Raw genomic sequence first — 22727 nt, 5'->3', positions numbered from 1 at the left:
GGCTATTTCCACTTCACACAAGAGTACCACACCCAGTCACAGCGGGTAGAGCCTGGAATCAAACCCCAGTCTGTCTGATTCCAAATCCTTTCTGTTATTCTTCTTTTTTACCATAGTGCTGTCTGGATTCATGGTACTTTTTAATTGTAACAGTCTGAGGTGAGCGATTTTCTGAGCCCCTTCTGAAAGCAACCTAAATCTAGGTTTTCTGATAGCTTTTAAGATCCATGGCTAGTGGGCAGTGGAAATAGTTGGGAAGAAAAGTTAAGCACTGAGGCGTGGAAATAATACAGCCTAGTGACTAAGTCCATGGATGCTGGAGCCCAACCTTTTAGGGTTCAAATTCCAGCTTTACTATTTACTGCCTGTGTTCCCTTGGGAAAATTACTTAAACATTTTGTGCATATGTGTCCTTATCTGCAAAATGGGAACAATAATAATATCTAGTTCATGGAACTTTTTAAAAAATAATAAATACTGCGAAGCACATAGAATAATGTCTTTCACACAGGAAGTGTTCAGTTGATGTTGTAAAATATTTCAATATAAATGACAGGACACTAATATTATAGTTGGATATGGGGAGTAGAAACCAAGAGGGCAATGAGGATTGAAGTCCTCTAAAGTAGATGCAAATGGCTTTGTGGAAGAAAGAGGAAAAAAAAGAGAAGGCGCATAGGAACTCATAGGCAAGTTGACCCAAAGGAATAAGGTGCAAATGTCAAGTAATGAGAAGTAAAAGAATGCAATTCAACAACACAGAAATGGCTAGGGAGTGGGGAGGAAACCTAACTCGCCTTCTCTCTAGCTGGTTGTAGAACCAGTGGAGATAACGAGTTTCCTAGGGGAAACCATAAGAGATGCAAGACACCTGCCCAAAGCTTAGGGGAGATGGAGAGAAGCTATGAGAATCAGCGAGGATTAAACAGAGCTTTGCCCCTGGGACTGTGTCCTGGAGGTCACATAGAAAATAATAGAAATGAGGGGGAAAGGAGTGTTGCAAAAGAATGTTATGGATAAAAGTGTAGATAATAAATGTCTGCTGGGAAAGAGGAAGAAGTGGAGTTAGGAGAAAGAAGTAGAACATTATATGAGGCAGAAAAGAGTCAACAGCTCATTTTCCATGCACCAAGAGACTTAAAGATAAATACTAAGTTATGCGGCAGGGGTTGAAAAATAAGGGTAGTCGGGTGGTAAATATTATACAATCGTACACCTGTGCTGGCAAAAAGTTATATACCTTACGTCTAAACCCTCATCTCATAGACACTGCTTTTTACCCAAAAAACCCATATTTACAGTATGACACACACACAGAGTTACAGCTTGATCCATGCCACACACAAGTGGTCAAGATGTACAGTTCCTATTCACACTTGTGATCAGGTGCAAATTTTGAATGAGAATGTGCTGTTCACAATTTATCAAGCCAGCTATGTTCTGTTATGGATACTCTATCAATTTCAGGGGCTGTGACAAGGGCCCGAGTTTGGAGCAACCTAGTCAAGGAAGTGAAAATATCAGCTTTCCAGACCTTAGAACAACCAAGTGTCATATTTAAATCTCAATAGTTCACTCAGAGTTTGACAGTGATCCTGGCAAGTAGTGGAAGCCTTTCACTCCCAGTGTGGCTGTAAGTGAAGCCCGAAATCAAATACATTATGAGCGGATGAGTTGGGGTGAAAATATTTTTGTTCTAGGAATTTATAACATAAGATGTTCTAAATAATTTGACTTTTTGTTTTTGGAGCTCTAACATATCACTATACTAAATATATTCCCAAAGACTCAGTTTTTATAACTGTAGCCAATTAATATCAACATATTTAACTTCTAGTAGTCTTGTAGTTTCCTCATAAAAATATTACTCCCCCCTTTTTTTCGCACAATGCTCGAATAAATAGAGACATTAACTTTCAGAAGTAAAGGACTTCTGTGTACATGTAAATATGGAGACATTAAAAGATCTCGGATAGAGTCATTTTTACATTGTATTTTTAGCTGAATTAAAAAATCTCAACTCTAGGTGGCAGCTTACTCCATCACTTACTTAGGTTCATTTAATAAGCAGTAGATTCATTCACAGTTTTTCCATGAATGCGTAATTTTGTGTAAAAATTGGCCCCTGGCACTCAATAGCTGTTAAAAATAATTCATTTTTAGGAATAAAATCACAGCTTAAGACGCAGGTTTTCCATGTATCTTGTCATTCTTGGTTTCATTAAGTTGATGGGATGAAGCGAAAAAGAATAAAGATGAACGTTTTAACCAATTTTTTTTTTTGAGGAATGTAACCATCAAATTATGCAACAGCTCTATGTCAAGGTCGTGTTTCTATCATGCAGAATAGAATTTAGTATGAATACTTTTTTGATAAATAATTTTCAGAATTATCAGGGATGTTCAAGACTCTGAATTTTCTGAGATTAATTGTTTTGATTTACTAAAGGAAAAATATCCTACAAAAAATGAAAATGACTCATACCTGTGTTTCTTTGCATCTCATTGATGAAAATACCAAAGCTAAAGGTTAATTGGGTTATCAAAGACCAAAATACTCAGGCTGCCCAATTGAAAACTATGCTTACTCCAGCTCAATCACTCCCCCCTCCTCCCAAAAAAAACCCCACATCTATATGAGGTGTTTTGGTTTACTAATATAAGAAGGACCTTGACTGAACACATTGATTTTGTAATCTTAGACTTTTCACTTATCATTAAAATTTTCAGTCAAATTTGGGCCTTCTCACAAAGATTGTGTGTGTGTGTGTGTGTGTGTGTGTGTGTGTGTGTGTGTGTGTGTGAGAGAGAGAGAGAGAGAGAGAGAGAGAGAGAGAGAGAGAGAGAGAGAGAGCCAGTAAAACACTTAGATCTTCCCATGGCCTCCTTTGTTTGACTAGAGTTTCTTTTCACCACTCTACTGAGGTTTTATTCTTGTACCCGAAAGCAGGATGCTACACCTTAAAGAGGAATCTACCACTTGCTACATGTTACACATAGAAATCTGCCTTTTAATGGTCAACAATCTAATATGAGGAAGTGATAGGAGAAACAGAAACCTTTCTCAAGGTACATGAAACAGAATTTATTTTTAAAAGGCATTGGCTCTCAAAAAGTAACTAGTCAGGCTTAGACTCCTAGGCCCATTTGACTTTCTTGATTCTCTAAACTGACCATCAGGGCAGACTGTGGTACATGAATGAAAAATGAGCCCTTTCCTTCCTGTCCGAACTATCCAACTCGACGATGTTAGCCATCAAAGTTGCAAAAACTCCACGCTATAAAGCTACCACCCTCTGTGTGTATTATATGCTTCATTTTGTCCAGATTTATTCCATGAGCTACCATTTAGAAAATCCAGCTGCTGTTTATTAGCTAAGTTTTGTGAAGAATTTTCCATGTAGCAGTCAGTGTTCTACATGGGCAATTCTTAATTTTTAAAAGCCTATTTAACTTTCAGTATCACTAAACTTTAGACTGTATGTAGTATTATGGAAACTGCAAAAAAGGAAGTCTAGTTTTCTTTCTCTTGTTTCCTTGGAAACAGAAAAAACATTGAAATAAAAAGCTTCCTGACACCCTTTTAGTTTTTTGGTTTTTTTCTCACTATCTCCTCCTGGTCCACTCAGGTTCACAATTTCTTCTTCCTGCCCTAAGTGCACTTTGTAGGACCTCTCTGAGGCCCACCCTATCTATGCTCCAGGGTATTCACTGTTCCCAGTTATCTTCTCTCCCCTGCCAGGGTCCAAACACAAATTCCCTCCCCCACAGCTTTCCTTTGGGTACTATGAGGAAAACCATCTTACTGACTTAGTTTGAATTCTTGTGTCAGTGAGTAACAGTTTCTTTAGCCTTGATTCCTACTATGAAATGAAGGACTTAAACTAGATAACTCTCAAATGTTCCCTTTAGCCTTGATGTTCTTCTATTTTATGACTAAATAGGGGTTGTATAAAGGAAAGGTGTTTTTGGCCATGGGCTCTTTGACTCCCATAGCTGGTCTACCCCGGGCTCAACTCGATTGCAGTCCTTGGACCAATTCGGACTTCTTTTAAAAAAAAGATTTTAATTAAAAATATAGCTAACGTACAATATTATATTCATTTCAGGGATACGCCATAGTTATTCAACATTTATATACCTAAAGAAGTGATCACCGTGATAAGTACAGCAACCGTCAGACACTGTACTATGTTATCACAATATTATTGACTATATTCCCTGTGCTGTACATTACATCCCCATGACTTATATGTTTTATACTTGGAAATTTGGACCTCCTACTCCCCTTCCCCTTCCCCTTCCTTTTAAATTTATTGGTTACAGTTGACATTCAATATTATTTTATATTAATTTCAGGTGTACAGCATAGTGGTTAGACATTTGTATATTTAAGAAGCGATCCCCCTGACTAGTCTAGTACCCACCTGGCACTATACGTAGTTATTACCATGTTATTGACTATATTCTTTATGGTTTACTTTACATCCCCATGACTATTTTCTAACTACTAATTTGTACTTTTTAATCCCTTCACCTTTTTCACCTGGCCCCAACCCACTCCCACCTATCACCCCAACAAATCTACTACCCATCCAACACCATACATAGTTATTACAATATTATTGACTGTATACCTTATGCTATACTCTACATCCCCATAACTACTTCGTAATAACCAATTTTTACTTAATCCTTTCCCCTTCTTTCACCCACACCTCCAACACCCCTTCCATCTGGCAACCATCAAAATGTTTTCTGTATCTATGAGTTTATTTGTTTTGTTTGTAATTTTGTTCTTAGATTCCACAAATAAGTGAAATCACATTGCATCTGCCTTTCTCTGTCTGACATACTCCACTCAGCACAATACCCGACAGGTCCATCCATAACACCACAGATAGCAAGAATCTATTTCCTTCCCTGGCCAAGCAACATTCCATTGTATATGTGTACCACCTCGTCTTTATCCATTCTTCCATCAATGGACACCCAGGCTGCCTCCACATCTTGGTCATTATAAACAGTGCTGCAATGAACATATGGATGCACACGTCCCCTCGAAGTAGCTTGGATTTCTTTGGATAAATACCCTGAAGTGGGATCACTGGGTCTTTCATTGTCTCTTCTTATAGCCTTTGTTTTAAAGGCTATTTGTTCTGGTATAAGTATTGCTACCCCAGCTTTTTGTATGTTTTTTTAAAATTTCCATTTTCATGAAATATCTTCCTTCATCCCTTTACTTTTTGTCTGTGAGTGTCTTTCAATCTGAAGTGTGTCTCTTATATGCAGCATTTGTAAGGGTTTTCTTTTCTTAGCCATTCAGACCTCCTATGTCTTTTGATTGGAGTGCTTAATCCATTTATATTAAAAGTAATTGTTGATAGATATGTAGTTATTGCCATTTTATTCATAATTTTGATTTTTTTTTTCGAATCTTAAAGAAGTCCCTCTAACATTCCTTGTAATACTGGTTTAGTGGTGATGAACTCCTTTAGCTTTTTCTGGTCTGGGAAGCTCTTTATATGTCCTTCAGTTTTAAATGACAGCCTTGCTGGGTAGAGTAGTCTTGGTTGTAGGCCATTTCTTCTCATCACGTTGAATTTCCTGCCAACCCCTTCTGGCCTGCAACGTTTCTGTTGAGAAATCAGCTGACAGCTTATGGGAGCTCCCTTATAAGTTACTAGTTGCCTTTCCCTTGCTGCTTTTAGGATTCTCTCTTCATCTTTAACCTTTGCCATTTTAATTATAAAGTGTCTTGGTGTGGGCCTGTTTGGGTTCATCCTGTTTGGGACTCTCTGCCCTTGCTGGACTTGTATGTCTATTTCTTTCTCCAGGTTAGGAAATTTTTAGTCATTATTTCTTCAAATAGGTTCTCAATCTCTTGCTTTCTCTCTCCTCCTTCTGGTGCACCTATGATGTGAATTTTGTTACTTTTGATGTTGTCCAGAGTTCTTTTAAACTATCCTCATTTTTTAAATATATATAGCTGTTCTGATAGGGTGTTTTCTTCTACCTTGTCTTCCAAATTGCTTATTTGATCCTCTGCTTCATCTGGTCTGCTGATGATTCTTTTTAGTATATTCTTCATTTCAGTTATTGTATTCTTCACTTCTGACTGGTTCTGTTTTGTGGTTTCTGTGTCCATTTTTATGCTTACAATCTCTTTGTTGAAGTTATCACTAAGTTCCTTAAGCATCTTTATAACCATTGTTTTGAACTCTGTTTCTGGTAGGTTGCTTGTCTCTATTTTGTTTAGTTATTTTTCTGGATTTTTCTCCTGTTCTTTCATTTGGGATGCATTTGTTTGTTTCCTCATTTTGGCTACCTCTCTGTGTTTGTTTGTATGGGTAGATCTGCTATGTCTCCCAGTCTTGGCCGGGTGGCCTTATGTAGTAGGCCCAATGGCACAGGCTCCCTTGTCATCTCAGCCAGGTGCTCCAGAAGTGTCCCTGGTGTGGGTTGTGTGTGATTTCCTGTTATAGTTCAGCCTTGATTGTTACTGGCACATCAGTGCGTGGGATTGACCCTCAGGCTGACTGGCTGTGGAGTTTGGCCACATCCACAGCTTATGGGCTGCTGTGTGGGAGGCTTATCCCATGAAGTGGGATTCACCCAAGTGGGTTATGGTGCCTGTTGAGATTGTCCTTTGTGTGTGACACTTATGGGGCTAATTGGGCAGTGATCTGCTGTGGTCTGAAGCTAACCTCCAAGTACATTGGTTCTAGGACTTCTTGGGATGGGCTCTGGTGCAGGCCCAGGTCAGCCACTGCCTGTGACTGGCCAGGTCCTACCTGGTAGAAGCTACAAAGTGATCCACAGTTGTTTTCTGCCTGTGCTAACCCTGGAGGCTTGTGGGAGGGGCCTCACTGAGAACCGAGGATGGCTGCCACCAGTACCAGGCCTAGGGTAATTCCACAAAAATCCAGGACACCCAGAGGCCTGCTGTCTTCTGCTAGCTCCCTTAAGGTTCAGTCATTGATAAAGCCTCATGCAGGATGTGAGTTAAATGTGGCAGGGTCTCAGAGAGCCACTAGAGTGGAAAGAGTTGTGGTCATCAGGTTAATGTATACTCAGGTTTGGTGCCAGTGCTGAGCCTGAAGCTACTCAGCCAATGTCTCAGAGCACACCAAGGCCAGTCACCACCCAGCTGGGGTCCATGGACTCTGATCGTTTTCCAAGAAAGAATGCAATGTGGGAGGGACTGGCTGCTCACAGAGAAAGTGCCTCCAGTGGTGCTTAAATTTGGTTCAATGGGGCCCCAGCTGAGTCAGCAGGGTGAAGCAGTGGAGGTCACCAAGCCAATTAGATTCAGATTTGGCCTGTGGGGACAGGCTCAACACAGGAAAGATGGCACCCACCTGCTGGCTGCCCAGGAAGAGGACTCCTCACCAGGAAAATATCAACTGTTCTCCAGTCCTCCCCCTGCAGCCATACACCTCAGTCTGCTCCCCATATGTCTCCAAGGCCCCCCCCCAAGTCATCGTCCCTCCGCTGGAGCCCAAGGTGAGTGCCTGTGAGTGAGCGAGTCTGTGTGTGGGCCATTTAAGAGGACATCTGGGCTTCCCTTGACCTCCTGTCCCTCCCGAATGGTTGGAATCCTCATGGGTTTTCACAGCCAGATTTAGTGGCAGCTCCTCTTCCCGGCACCAGTACTCTGGGTTGGGGAGCCTGGTGTGGGGGGCTGGGATCCCTTGCTTTTTCAGGGGAAACCTCTGCAGCCGAGGTATCCCTCCTGATTTTCAACAGCCACACGGAGGTTTGGGGCTCACTCTGTCTCTGCCCCTCCTACTAGTCTCAACATGGCTTCTTTTTTATATTCTTAGTTATAGTATTTCTATTCAGCTAGACTTCCGATGGTTCTCCAGGTTGATTGTTCTATAATTTAGTTTTAATTTTAATGTTTTCATAGAAGGACTCAGGCACAGAGATCTGCCATCTCAGATCTCTCCCCAATTTGGACGTTAGATTGAAAACATGTAAGAAGCTCTAGACCAGCACTGTTCAATAGAAATATAATGTGAGTTACATGTATAATTTTGAGTTCTAATAACCACATTTTAAAAAGTAAAAAAATAAATAAAAGTAATTTTATTTATTCCAATATATGCAAAATATTAACATTTCAACATGTAATCAATATCAAAATTATTAATGAATATTATACATTATTATTTTCATAGTAAGTTTTTGAAATCCAGTGTGTATTTTACATGTATAGCATGTCTTAATACAGACGAGTGACATTTCATGTGCTTTATAGCCACATGTGGGTAGGGGGTACCATACTGGAGAAAGTAGTTCTAGACCATGAATCTACACCTTGGCTGCACATTAGAATCATCTAGGAACATTTTAAGAGCCCTGATGTCCAAGCCAAACCCCGGATTCATTAAATTAGACTTGATTGGGGTAGAACCTGGCTTCAGTATTTTTTTTGTTTGTTTTTAAGATACCCAGGTGATTACAATGAGCAGTTAAAGTTGAGAACACGCTAACATTTCTCAACTTCAGCTTAGAACACTTGGACAGTTTTTGTTTTAAATAGCAATGCCCAGTCTCTACTCCATAGATTTCTGATTTTAATTGGTTTGTATTGGGTACTAGGCAAAGATATTTGTTTAAATTTTCCCCAAGGGATTATAATGTATAAGCCAGCTGGAGAAATATTAGCTGACACTTTTGAATTCAGTACCCTCTCAGCAACTTTCTCTGTGATCTTCCTGGTCAGCTAGTAACAGGCTTCTATCTTGTTTCCAAGACCCAATTCCAAAACTCTATCCAGAGCCTTATACTTGGAACCCAGTTTTTGTTTCCCTATCTAGGTCCCTACTTAATACCTACACAGCATTCCATTTTCCATGCCTTCTTAGCTTCCCTCTCAGGCACCAGAATTCTCTCCCAACACCCCACACAATGGATGGATCATTGGCTGATAGACATGTCTCCTAATAGTTGTCTGCCTGCTGGGATTCCCAGATATTACCCTTCCCTGAATTCTATATCATTATGCTTGGTTGCCAAATGGACACTTCCCTTTACCAGGGGTTTGCCTTTACTACCACCTACTACCTGTCTCTATCCACGCCAGGTGTCACCGACTTCCTCAGCATTCAACTGGGTTTATCAGCTCAGCACATGCCCCACCCCAGCATATCCAGGTTATAGATTCTCCCACTCTTCCCCCTTCTGATGCAGCCAGAAGATCTCATCAAACCCAAGAGAACGAATGTCTTTATGACTGGTACACATTTTGTTGTCAGTCCTGCCTCCCTGAAAGCCCACACTGGAGTAAATTCCCTTACATTATTGACCTGTATAGTTTCTTCTAGATCTACTTTCACACCACTACACTTAAAACCCCATGGTTCTCGAGTCTGCTCTTTTCTCTTATGGGCCCACATCTCCGGTACCACTATCGCCATCTACGCATTTACCTAAGCTGGGAAAATTTGGAATGCCCTTGGCTCCCTCATTCCCTACCTCCAGTTAGTCATCATGTTCTTTTTGATTCTACCAACTTTCTTCGCATTGCCATATTTCTCTACTGTGCTTGTTTTTCTAAACTACGTTGAAACATCACATACTTGCTTAAAACTTTCTGGCCCTCGACTGCCTACAAAAGTAAGTACAAATTCCTAAGCTTGGTACATAATAATCAAATTAACAATGTACAATACTATAGGGAAGACTGTGTTAAGAACCTCTGTTTTTCAGTCTGTTCTCAGCCTTTGTGTTCATCTCATTACATGTCTGCCTTGTACCTTCTGTCTAGTCACCCTGAATACTCACTGTGCATTGGTATACTATTTCCATGTTTGCTGTTGCTTCTGCCTTGAGTACCCTTCTAACTTTCTCTCTGCCTTCCTTCAATTCAAGGATACCTGGTTTTCTCGTAACACCTTCACTTTTTTCCAACTTCTGCCAACTACACTTGCTTCTCTACAGACAAAGTACCTCACAGTGGAAGACAGCGCTTCTCTCACTAGCACCCTTAAAGGTTCTTTGGCCAACCCTGCCTGCAAACTCTCAACTCTGTGCCAATTACACGATTTGTGTTGCTGCTGTTGTTGTTTTCCTGTTATATCCAGGCTGCAAAGCGTAACTCTAAAGTATTGTCTAACTGTAGAGAATGAGACCATTCCCAATATAGGCTACCCAATTTCAGTTGATTCTTTAATTCCATGTGAATGTCCTTTAAAAAATGTCATGTATCAATATACATTCTCTCCAAAGCTCTAGTAATCTGTGAATCCTTTCACTTGTATTAATATAAATCATAGCTAGTATTTATTGAACACTCCTTGTGATAGGTGTTTCACAACGATTATATCATTTAATTCTCACAACCACCGCATGACTGTCTTCATCTTACAGGGGAAGAAATTTAGGACTAGAGACACTAAGCCATTTGCTCCCAGTCACAATTAGGAGATAGATGAGCCTGAGTTCAAATCAATTCCTCTTTGACACATTTTAACCACTAGGCGGCTCTGCATCCTTTCCAACAGGTTATTCAAAGCTTCCACTGTTCTCTCCTAAAGACCCCGAGGACTCCTGCCCTCCGGTTCTTTCCAGCAATTGTCCTCACTGTCTGCATCACTGCAGGAGGAGACACGGGCCTTCTGAAGCTTGTGTAACTCCTTTCCCTGCCTCTTTTATCGACCACCATCTTTCCTCTGCTATTTATATGACAATTACCAAGTACAGATCCTCCCTTCTTCTTATAGGTCTTACTTTATCACTTATCCCTTCTTCTGTATTTTAGCCTCTCCCTGCTAGCTCTTTCCTCACAGGGTGTAAATATAGTCAACTCTTTCTTATCTTCAGAAAAAAATCATTAACTTTATCATTTCTTCTAGGTACTTCCATTTTTTCACTTTCATGGCAAAGCTTCATGAAAGAATAGTCTACACCTCTGTTCTCCACCCTTGAGATGGGGAGACCCATGCAAACAGAGACCACATCTATCGTGTTTACTGCTCTATCCACCCACCCTCCATGCTTAGCACAGTGGAGGCACTAATAGGCATTTGTTAAAGCTTTATTCGATTAATGAGTGAATGCATTTACGCATTGAAGAAATAGATGGAGGTTGCCATCTCCAACAAGTTTTTGAAAACTAGGGTGGGAGATGAAACCCTGCTTCATCTGAAATTAAACTCACTATTTCCCCTCTTCATGCCTATTTCTCCATTTGTAACAGCTTCCTCTCCCTTAATCTCATATATGTGACAAGTTACCAGGTAAAACTATGACATCAAACAAGTATAGCTTATGTAGCATAGTAACGAAAACATTTATATTTGTCTCCCACTCTCATTTGAAACATGTTTTCTGGGACTAGTTTTCATTCTATCTATGGATGAAATCTAGGGCAAGATCTGTGATTTCCTGGTCACTTTTAGTATTGCAGCCCTGAAGACCCAGTCTCCCAGGAGCTAATCAAACACACTCATTCAACAAAAGCTGCTTTCTCCTTAAGAAGAATTTTCAGACCATATATTATATATGATAAACATATCATATATATATATTTTTTCCCCATGTTATATTCCTTGTTCTTCATTCTTGGTCCATACCTCTTGGATTCATGCCTTTTAATGTGAATTTTTCCACAAGACAGTTTCTTATTTGTTTCTCTTTGCTCTAGGTATCCAACTCTATTAATCAATTCCAACCTACTTCTGCTCTTAATCTTAAAATTGGCAAGCCCAGATCACCTTGGAAGAGGAGGGCATAATTTCTATTCACTTGGGAGTGCTTTAATAGGCGGCATCATATCCTTCCATGCCCCAACATGTAACTGGCACCCTGGCACCCTGGTGCTGTTCTCATTTCACACATGATCCTTAGAATCCAACAGAATATAGAACTCTATATGGTAAAGCTATGTACTTTGAGCTTGGATTGTTATGTGTAAAACCTGAAGTTGAACTCAGATAGTCAAAACTCAAGTTATATACCCCGTTGTCTCTGCAATGGGAATGCCACAAAGTCAGTGCCAAAATTTGCAATGATCAGATTCTGAGGGTTTCAGTATTAGAATTGTATACAGTTCTTCCTGACTTTCCTCACTATGCCCATTGATGGCTTTCTCCTTACTCCTTGCCCATCCCACTCCTTGCGTATTCGATCCTCCTGTCACTTTTTGGCGTGAGTACCTCGGCCTCTGCTTGTGCCTAGGTTCATTATGTGGCAGCTGTTTTCATTACCATCTCATTATTTCACTGAGGGGGAGATGTTTCCATGGTGATGCTGAACTGAATAAGTAGAGATTTTACTACACTGAGCTTTTATCTACTCAGTGTTCCAGTTAGAGGGGGAATTGAGCTAGAACGTTTCCAGTAGGAAAAGGGATTGTAAATCTCCCTTCTGTTTCCTGTTATCTGTCTGTGCTTTTTATCAGGGAAAGTTATGTTGTAATTATGTGTTCTTAACAGATGGCACTTGATGAAGAAAACCAGTAGTTGTTTCTTTTTATTCTAATTAACTTGCCCTTTTAAAATACCCATGGAAGTTTTCAGAGTAGCATTCCATGCAATAATTGATTAGCACTATTAATGTTTTTGTTTTTTTAATGTCCCCACCAGGAAAAGAGAATTTGCAGTCCCAGGAAAAATTCTATATGGCAACTGAACCCAATTATTAATGTGATCATTGCCGAAGCTTTGATTGCTTCCAAAGTTATCATTACCTGGGGAAACAAAAGTCACAACAGCATTGAAATGGCTAATTAATACTTCTTTCACATGTGAATGAGTGACATTCGTTTTTCATTAATTGCTTTTTAGTTAATCCTACATTTGCAGGAAGATTTTTATTAATACATTTCTCCTTTGCGGTAAGCCTTCAATAATTTGATATTCACTAAAAGTATACCTAGCCATAGCAGTAAGTTCTTTTTTCACCATTGGTCTTTGGACCTCTAGCCCAATGAAACTGCATTTGTGCAACACTGAAGTTTTTTAGGCATTATATTCTCATTTTAATGTAACAACAGTGTGCTAACTGAAGTCCAAAGGCAATTAAAAAGTTTAGAACAAACTGTATTGACATTGACAGAACTATTAAAGACATACATTGAACAAATGCACCACTAAGGCATGTGATGGGTAATACAGAGCATGATCAAGCCAATTATGGCCTGGAAGTCAGTGTAATGTTGATTTATTTCTGACCTGACCCAATGGACTTTCTGATCAGAAGGATATTGTTTCACAGTTACTGATATCTTAGTGTTATTCCTATAGAGATTTTGCCCTGGCTAATTTTCAATAAATGTAATCCAATAGGTGGTACAGTAGGACACAGTGTAACAGGACACTTCTCGAGGAAGAAACTATTATTTGCTGGAAATGATGGTAGGTTTCTTTCCTTTGTATCTCGTTTATTCCTTACACCAGAGTGAGGTAGATATTACCATTTTCACTTAATTGATGATGAAACAAATGTCTTGGGAGTTTAAGTAACTTGTCAAATGTCAAACATCCAGGTAGTATTGGCATTGGGGTTCTAATTCTGGTGTTCAATTCTACTGCTCATAACACCTCAGCAGAAACAGTTATGGAATCATTGTAGTCACTGCCACTTTCTAAATAAACTAGGAAAGTTTCTTGGGAGGCTGTGTCAACAATTATGGGCTGGAAGCATAGAAGAGATAGCAAAATTTAGCACAAAAATATGCTTTTATGAAGAGTTTTATATATTAACAAATCATAGTCGCGGGAGACCAGCTCCCACAGGTCCAGGGGTTCCCTCAGGTGAGGCGGAGTTGGCGAGGAAAAAGGAAAAAAAACGCGAGGAGACACAGGAGTGCTTTTTCAAGAAGAGAAGTGTCTCACTTTATTTTACAGCATGCCCCTTTTTATACCGGGCAGTTTAACCATTGTTTCATTAGTATCAGGGTTTTACTTCCTCATAATTCTTATGCGCCAGGGTACAGCTATACCTTTTCTATGCTAAAAACTAACTTATCCCAACTACCCCAAATCCCTCCACCCTCAATGACTGCAATCAAGGCCTGAGCCTCTACATAATCGCCTAAAGGATGGTTACCATGACTACCCAAAATTTATTCTAAAAACTATTGTCTAAACAGGATCTTAAGATTTATAGGGTGTGTACTTTGACCTTTACTAAGAGACTAGTAGTGCGACTAAAATCACCTTTAGTGTATAATTTTTTTTTGTGATATTTTGTGAATTATTGTGATATATCTATTAGAAGAGGTGTAAGATCTTCGTCCTACTGGGGGACATCCAAAGGGGAATTGAAATTCTTTAAGATATAAAGCAGTATCTGTTTCTCAGTCAGAGCTTCAGAATTTGTCACAATTGCAGTATGTTTGGCCATGTCAGATACTGAGGCGCAGACGGCTCCTGGCAAATAGCAATATCTTGGACAAATAAATCACATATTAAAATTAAAAATAGATTTTTTTTGCAGGTGAGGATTGGTTTGGTGGGCAGTTCAGACTTTAGTAGTTGCTCCTCTCTGTCAGCACTCATTTCAAATCAAAGTCCATTAGGATTGTTCATCACTGTTTATTTATTTATTTTTATTTTAAATTTTTTTAGCTGAGCCATCCTGCCACCTGTTGGCAGCTCAGCTCAGGCCGGGAATTGAACCGACGACCCTGTTGCTCAGAGCTCACACTCTTGAGCAAGCTCCCAACTAACTGAGTCACTTGGCCAGCCCTCATCACTGTTTATTTTAAGCTGTTTCTATTTCAGCTGAAGTCTCACTTCTAGGCACTAATATCTCCTATTTCTACATGAAACTCAAGTGTTCTCTTCCCTAAGTATTTAGATATAACTTGTAGAACTGCCATAACCTGTACATTTGAAATAAGTGTAGATTAAAGACATGATGGTCTTGCCTTAATATCCCATTTGGCATTCAAAGTTCTATTTCATTAACCCCCTGGGCTAGACTAAGTACAATTCCATCTTCGCTTATTAGAATGTTCTTATTTACATTTCCTGCAAAACTTTGTTTTCTGTGCTTTAAATTAAGGAGGTATCTTAGGGTTGAGGAAAAGAGATGTGTATTGATAGGCTTATTGGGTATATCCTCTGGTCAGAATATTTCCAAATATGCAAGATGAAACTAACACAACCAAAATGTTCATTCAAGTGTTTATAGAATCGAGTTCTTTGAAAATTGTAGTTATAGACAAAACAGAGCTCCATTTGACTGTGAGCCAGCTATCACCTGGTACTATTTTTGTACAGTCTATTATTATCAAGAAATGTCTTCACAGAGAGTGAAAGTATAATGACCTTTCAGCCCTCTAAATGTGGATAAGAGCTCAATGTCAAAATACATTTCTGTGCTTCACCACATGGCCAGAAAGAAAATTAATCAAAATTTTATGTGTGCAGATGGAAATGGTTAAGCTAGTTTTACAAACCAATTACTGTTCAGTTCCAAAAACCTGTAACTTGTTTGAGATTTAATACACACTGAACAGCCTCAGAACTCCTTGAAGAATAATAATTCAAACTTAATGTAGAATGTAAGTTGACTTCTATTTCTGTGTTCTTTAGTTTCTATATTTTTCAGTTAAGGTAAGTATAATTCAGGACCATGCCGGAGGTGCCTTTATAGAGTATGTTTTCTGCTGATTGGCCTTTTTACAAAGACTTATGCAGCATATTTTTAGTGATGTAGTACCGTTGCTCTTAGGGGGCCTGATTCTGCACTATTTGTTCAGAATAAATGTCCTGAGAATCCTGGATAAAGACAGCTGAATTCAGGATCAAGGAGCAAGATTTTATTTTAGCATTGGTCATGGCCGAAGTTTCAGAATTACTACCAAAAAAACTAATTTTGCAGGGATTTTTGTTGTTGTTACTGTTTTTGCTTTAAAAAAAGCTGTTGATGTCCAGATCAAAGAATACACTTCACTGTTTTAAATGATTTTTTTCTTACAATGTAAATAATATGTGCTCAGGGTATAAAAGATATACCAAAATGAAAGTAAAAATCACTCATAATTCCACTACCCAGAGATAATAATTATTAATATTTAATATTAATACTGTAATCTTATGAATATGTTTCAAATAATTGACAGAATATGCTAAAATTGATGATAGTGTTAAAATTCTAATATCTCCTAGATTTTTAAATTGCATTGCATCATATTATGACTGTCATTTAGTAAGCAATATATTTTTAATGTTTTTCCATGTCTTCAATAAGACCATTTGCAATGGCATAAAATATTAAAGATTAAATATAAGGTGTTCCATTTATAAATCTTCAATTTTTTGTTTTATTACTCCCTACAAATATTTTGAAAAATTTAGATACTCAATTGCTCATTTTAAGTCAACATTAATTTTTTTTTATCATGGGCTTAATAGTTACCAAATGTGCCATTTGTACAATATTAAAATATTAACATTTTAAATTAAAACTGTTAGAGTGCTCTTAAATATACATAATAGAATCTAATAGCATAGTGACTTGATGTCCACAATTGTATATTTGAAAGATACGTATATAAACAAGTTCTTTTTGTCAGAAAGTATACATTGTTCCTTTTCCTCCTAATAGTCAGATAGCCCTTACACCTACCCTACTGATTATTTTTGCCATAATATAAGCTACTTTATGTTTAAAGTATTTATGGTTCAAAAATATTTGATTATACCTTTCTACCTTTCTGAAACAAAATATATACATAAAATGATACTTGAAAACTAATTATTTGTTACCATAAAGCTCTAAGTGTTAAAAAAAGTTTCTTTTGTATTGAGTAATGATTATATTTAATAATAAATAATTGATCAAAGGAATCAAAATACAAAGGGTGCCAAAAAAATGTATACACATTTTTTTTTATTAGTTTCAGGTGTACGAAACAATGTAATAGACATTTACACCCCTCACAAAGTGATAATCCCCCTCCCCCAATCTACTACCCTTCTGATATCATATATAGCTATAACAATTCCATTGATTCTATTTTAAAAAAGGAAAAAAAACCCTGTATTAAAATTATAATACAGTGAATAACGCTAGCAGTCATTTGATTAATGCCATCATTTGAGCGAACCTCATACTACACATTGCTACCATAATTCAATTCAACTTTGAAAAGTAATATGTAGATAACATCTCTTAAGATGTGTATATTTTTTGGTATCCACAGTACATGATGCTTTTTATGAATAATTATTACACTTTAAGGTAAGATTTTGTCAGAAATGTATTTCTTTCTTTTTTTTAACTTTTATTTTTTTTTAGAAATGTATTTCTTAATATGATGGATGCAGTTTTTCTTAAAACTGTCAATACTTGTGTTCCATATAAAGTGCTTTCAAATATCACCCAAAATACTGAACGTTGGGTTGAACCTGAGCTCATAGACTGGCTGCCTATAGGTCATCATTGGTGCACTAGGGTTTTAACAGTCAAACATTTGCCTAAATACACTGATTTAAGTGATTAATATTAAAACATTTGTTTTTAAGATGGTTACTCAGAAAGTGGGAATTCTAACAGTCCTTGATTCAGTTATATAATCATCAAATCGTCACCGTTTATGACTGGTGGAGACTAGCTTAACCCCTTGATTATAGGTGGAAAGCTGAGACACCCAGAAAGGGAACTGATTTTTCCCATGTCACCTGCATAGTTAGTGGTAACGAAGTAACTGGGATGACCACTCGAGTGCCCTCTTCATGAACCAGTGCTCAGGAAAGAAATCATCTTATGTTTATTCTTTAAAGTTCAGCCTTAATATAATTTCAAACTAGAATTCAAAAATTGTCAAGCACAAGGTACAGAGACCCCGGTGAAGGGGCTTCTCTGCAGAAAAGCCTCTTGCCAGGAAATTCACCTAAATTTCACAGAACCTGAATTCTAGAGTCGTCACCATGTCTGTTTGCTCTCCGTGGTTTTGGCCAATGTCTGTTTCCTTGGCTTCTGCTGTGGTGTTTGACTTTTTGTTCTTTGGGATCTTCAGCTTCTTCTCTCCTAGGAACTTCCCAGAGACTTTCTTCATCATGCATAGCACTTACCTTGACAATGTTCTTTGGGATTCTACTGGGCCTCATGGAGATGGGGCCCAAGTGGGTGTTTTGAATCAAAGCAAGCTCTGGAGACCCTCAACAAGTGTTTGTGGAGCTTCACTAATGCCACATATCAGGTGCTCATTTCACATGTCTTTTCGAACTGTCTCACATACCATCTGCTTGCTCACCCATCAGTCTCTCTTTGTTTACTAATGCTTTCAGCTTCTCCATTGCTTTCGTGTTCTCTTGGTTCCTTCTCTGCCTCAAGACCTGTCTTTGTACATCCCTTCAGCTTCAGTCTTCCTGATTCCTTCAAAATTCACACTTGTAATTTCCATAGAGCAAGATTCGGATTGACCAAGCTTATTTCTGTTTGGTCAGAGACTTTGATGTCAAGCAACCCTGAGTTTCTGGTCAGCTCATAGACTGGCTGCCTATAGATAAGTAGCTTACTTTTGATCCAATCGGATTTGGTAAATATGGAGCATGTCACCAGAGGCGTGAGGCTGTCCCTTCAGTAAGATGATCCACGTTGAAAGCAGAACACAAGTTGGTGTTCTGTAGGACACTGCTGTATCCTCAATCATGTTTTGCATCTTCATTTTTTTTCTTTGATAAAAGCAATATATTGTGAATATTCTTTCATGATAACAAATAATGATATCACCTTACTGCAATAGTTTCTAAACAACATTGCACATTGCAAATGGGGAGCTTAAAAAAAATAACAATGCCTATGCCTCATTCCCAGAAATTATGATTTAATTGGTATGGAATGTGACCTGGGCTTTGGAATTTTTAATAGATCTTCAGATGATTCTAAACTGCAGACAAATTTGGGAACCATGGCTTTAATTGTTGTAGAGTGTCCTTGAATGGATGCGCTATTAACTTATTTAATGAATATTTTCTCAATGGGTATATCTTAAGGTGGTTGTTAAATTTTCATTATTTTAAACAACACTGGCAAAAAATTTTAATCAGTTTTTTTTTTTTTTGGCTACTGAGTTGTATGAGTTCTTTATATATTTGGATAGTAACCCTTGATCAGGTATGGAACTTGCAAATATTTTCTCTCATTCAGTAAATTGTCTTTTCATTTTGTTGATGATTTCCTTTGCTGTGCAGAAGATATTTAGTTTGGTGTAGTCTTGCTTGTTTTTTTGCTTTTGTTGCCTTTGCTTTTGTTGTCAGATCCAAGAAATCATCTCCAAGACTGATGTCAAGGAGCTTACCACCTGTGCTTTCTTCTAGGAGTTTTACGGTTTCAGGTCTTACATTCAAGTCTTTAATCCATCTTGAGTTAATTTTCATGTGATGTAAAATAATAGTCTCATTTCATTTCTTTGCATGTGTCTGTCCAATTTTCCCAATACCGTTTATTGAGGAGACTGTCCTTTATCCATTATATATTCTTACCTCCTTTGTCATAAATTAATTGACCATATAGGTGTGTGTTTATTTCTGGGCTCTCTAGTCTGTTTCATTGATCTATGTGTTTCAGTTTCTTGACTTAGAAAAACAACAACCTTCATTATCAATTGTCTAACCCTTAAAACATGACCTTTATCAAGACTAAAATTGTTTATTTTTATGATAAGTAAATGAGACCTAGAACAATGTAATGGGTTCATATTACTTAAACACTATTTGCACCTATTTCTTACCAGAAACATGAGCTAAAAAACACAAGAGGCATGCAAACGTTTAACTCCACCAAAATTTTTCCTTTTTGCAACACCTCTGAAATTCAAATACTGTAAATTTCTTGGGTATAATGAAGCAACAGAGAAACAATGATGATGGCATCATAAACCCAGGTGATGTTCAACAGAAAACCCTCTTGCTCATTTCATTTCATAATCAAAATTCCAAACTTAGTTTCAAAGGGATTTGGTTCCCCTTAGTGCTGCCCTGACATTTGTGTTTGTCTGTAATGTAATCTGTACATATAGATCTCAAGTCCTGTGGAAAGTTAGCATTAAATTACCTGTTAATGTTCCTCTGGAAGAATTGTGTTCATTACAGCATGTCTTTGAACCAACTCAAATATCCTTAGAGTTGTCCTCCAGTTTATGATGCTGAACGTATGGCGCTCTAGCCCTATAAGAAAATAGCAAAGATGAGATTGCCTTGTAGTCTCATTTAGACAGTTAATTTTATCTTTGTTTTCTTAAGTCACATTTCATTGTGCTTCTCAATGGTGCAAAACTAATTGGCTCTTATCACAGTTACATTACCTTCAAAGGCAGATAAAATTAATGCAAAGTAAAAGATCACTACAATCAGAGATATCTGGTTAAAAGGGAGACAGACTTGCATAAAGTGGCTGCACAATCCACAGAAGGCTCTGGCAGAATAATAAATCATTACTTTCTCCAGGTTATCATCTTGTGCTCTAGTTCATTATTTTGTATCATTTGCTTTAACCTTGGATTGTCCCGACTACATCTGCTCTGCTGTGATTAATTCTGCTGATGGAAATAAACTGTCGAAGGGCAATGCTGTACTGCATGACTAATTAGCTTACCGAGTGATGTCCATAAATTAACATTTTGTTTTTATTCATTTAAATAAATCAAAGTTGTCCAAACTTTTTTTATAGGGATCACTCCAATATCAATTTATTTTTGTAACCTTTTAGCTAGATCAATTTATTTACTTTTTGGTCAACTAATTGTTAAAGTTTTTCTTACCTTCACTTTCCTAAAACTACTATAGCTGGTCATTGTCCCTGTTGGCCAAAAAGGAAGAAAGATGTTTTTCAGTTAAGCTGAGCTCTTTACCAGGCTCTGTGTGTTAGCTTGTCCTTCCTCCTGTCCCAAACACTGGCCACAAGCCATCATTCTCTGTTTCTATTTGTTATATGTGTATGAAAACGATTATGCTACGGACTGTTTGTGTCTTTCTCCAAATTCATATGTTGAAGCTCTAATCCCCAGTGTGATAGTGTTAGGAGGTGGGGTCTTAGGGAGGTAATTAGGCTTAGATTGGGCTATAAGGGTGGGACCGTCATGATCAAATTAATGTCCTTACTAAAAGAGGAGACACGAAATCTCTCTCTCCACATCCTGAGAATACAGCAAGAGGGCTGCAAACCAAGAAACATGCTCTCACCAGACATTGAATCTGTCACCACCTTGATCTTGGACTTCTCAATTTCCAAAACTGTGAAAAGTAAATATGTGTTGTTTAAGCCTCTCAGTCTATGGTCTCTTGTTATAGCAGCCCAAACTGGCTAAGACAGGTTACTATTGTGAAAAACCAAATTCTTTTCAAAGAGATTTTCTAGGGCCTCTATCAAAAGAAAAGACATTTTGAGATATTGAGGCAGGCAGGGTCCAACCTATGGATTGTGTGTGTGTGTGTGTGTGTGTGTGTGTGTGTGTGTGTGTGTGTACATGCTTTCACCTAGAATAGTAGTTAGGACCAAGCTGGCTCACAGTCAAGTTTAAAAATCAGCTCAAGATAGCTATATGAAACAATATTATTAGTTATAAAACAGATTATTTCAGAAACAGAAAAATTGATGGGAAATGTTTCTATATATCCTGCAACGTTGGGTTGCCTGCCTCCAAAGACTATTTGAACACTATTTTATTTGTCTTATTTTAAGAAAACCAGTTAGGCCCTTTTCAATAAGGGGTTCACTGCCTACCACATCGGAGACTCAATAAGATGAGAACATTTATAAGTCCTCATGTTAATTGAGAAAGTTCTCATAGTGACTGTCCTACACTTTCATACAAGAGTGTGTTGGAGCAGGCTTCTACCAGCTCGCCAGACCAAGATTGTACACATTCTTCCCAATTCCATGTTCAGTGAGGGTACGTTGGTAGCTTGAATTTGGCAATGAGAGTATTTATTCCATGGAAATATGCAAACAGTCCAAACCAGGACTTTTGTTTTCCAGAGAGCTGGTTGTTAAATATTTATCAGCATCCTACTATTTACATGCAAGGAAAATACCGCTAGGCTCTGTTTCCTAGAGCACCTTTTCTGTTTAAATTCTTAGCTGGTTCATAGAAGAATCTTTATATTTGTTCTTCCCCCTCCATTCCTGTCCAACCCCTCCGCCGCCTTTCTTCCTAGGAACGTAGTTCATCATCTTCCACCTTTCTTCAATCTTCTGACCTGTTTGAAATACCCTAGCAATTCTCTCCAAGTGAAATAATCAGGAAACAGTTATTCCCAGGTCTTTTAGTTCAGCTGAGTCAGATACCATCATTCCAGTTACCACTGCAGACAGATTTCCACAATTATAACACCTGTTTCCGCTTTACACAGGTGGAATCACCTTATGTCTTCTTTGATACTGAGATAACTTTGACAGAGAAAAGCACCACATGATTGAATCGCTACATCATACGTAACTGAATTACTACTCAGCTTAGTGACCAACGTGTTTTCATTAGAAATAAAAGATTTGCCTACAGTATCCATTTGAAACCAAATGAACTTGTTTTATCAGTCTATTTCATGCATATAGCTGGCAAGAAGACAAGCCAGGATTAAAATTAAGGTCTAATTGTACAGCTTATTTTTGTTTTCAGTGCCCCATACTTTAGAAATACGTCTGTATGCTTCGACTTTCCTAAAAGAAATGTCAAAATCCATTTTTTTCCAGATACTACCTCTATGAAATCTATATTAATATACAGAGGGTGCCAAAACATGTATACATATATATATATATAT

Source organism: Hipposideros armiger, unplaced genomic scaffold (assembly GCF_001890085.2).
Source record: "Hipposideros armiger isolate ML-2016 unplaced genomic scaffold, ASM189008v1 scaffold_143, whole genome shotgun sequence".
NCBI lineage: Eukaryota > Metazoa > Chordata > Mammalia > Chiroptera > Hipposideridae > Hipposideros > Hipposideros armiger.
Note: the sequence above shows the minus strand (reverse complement) of the source record.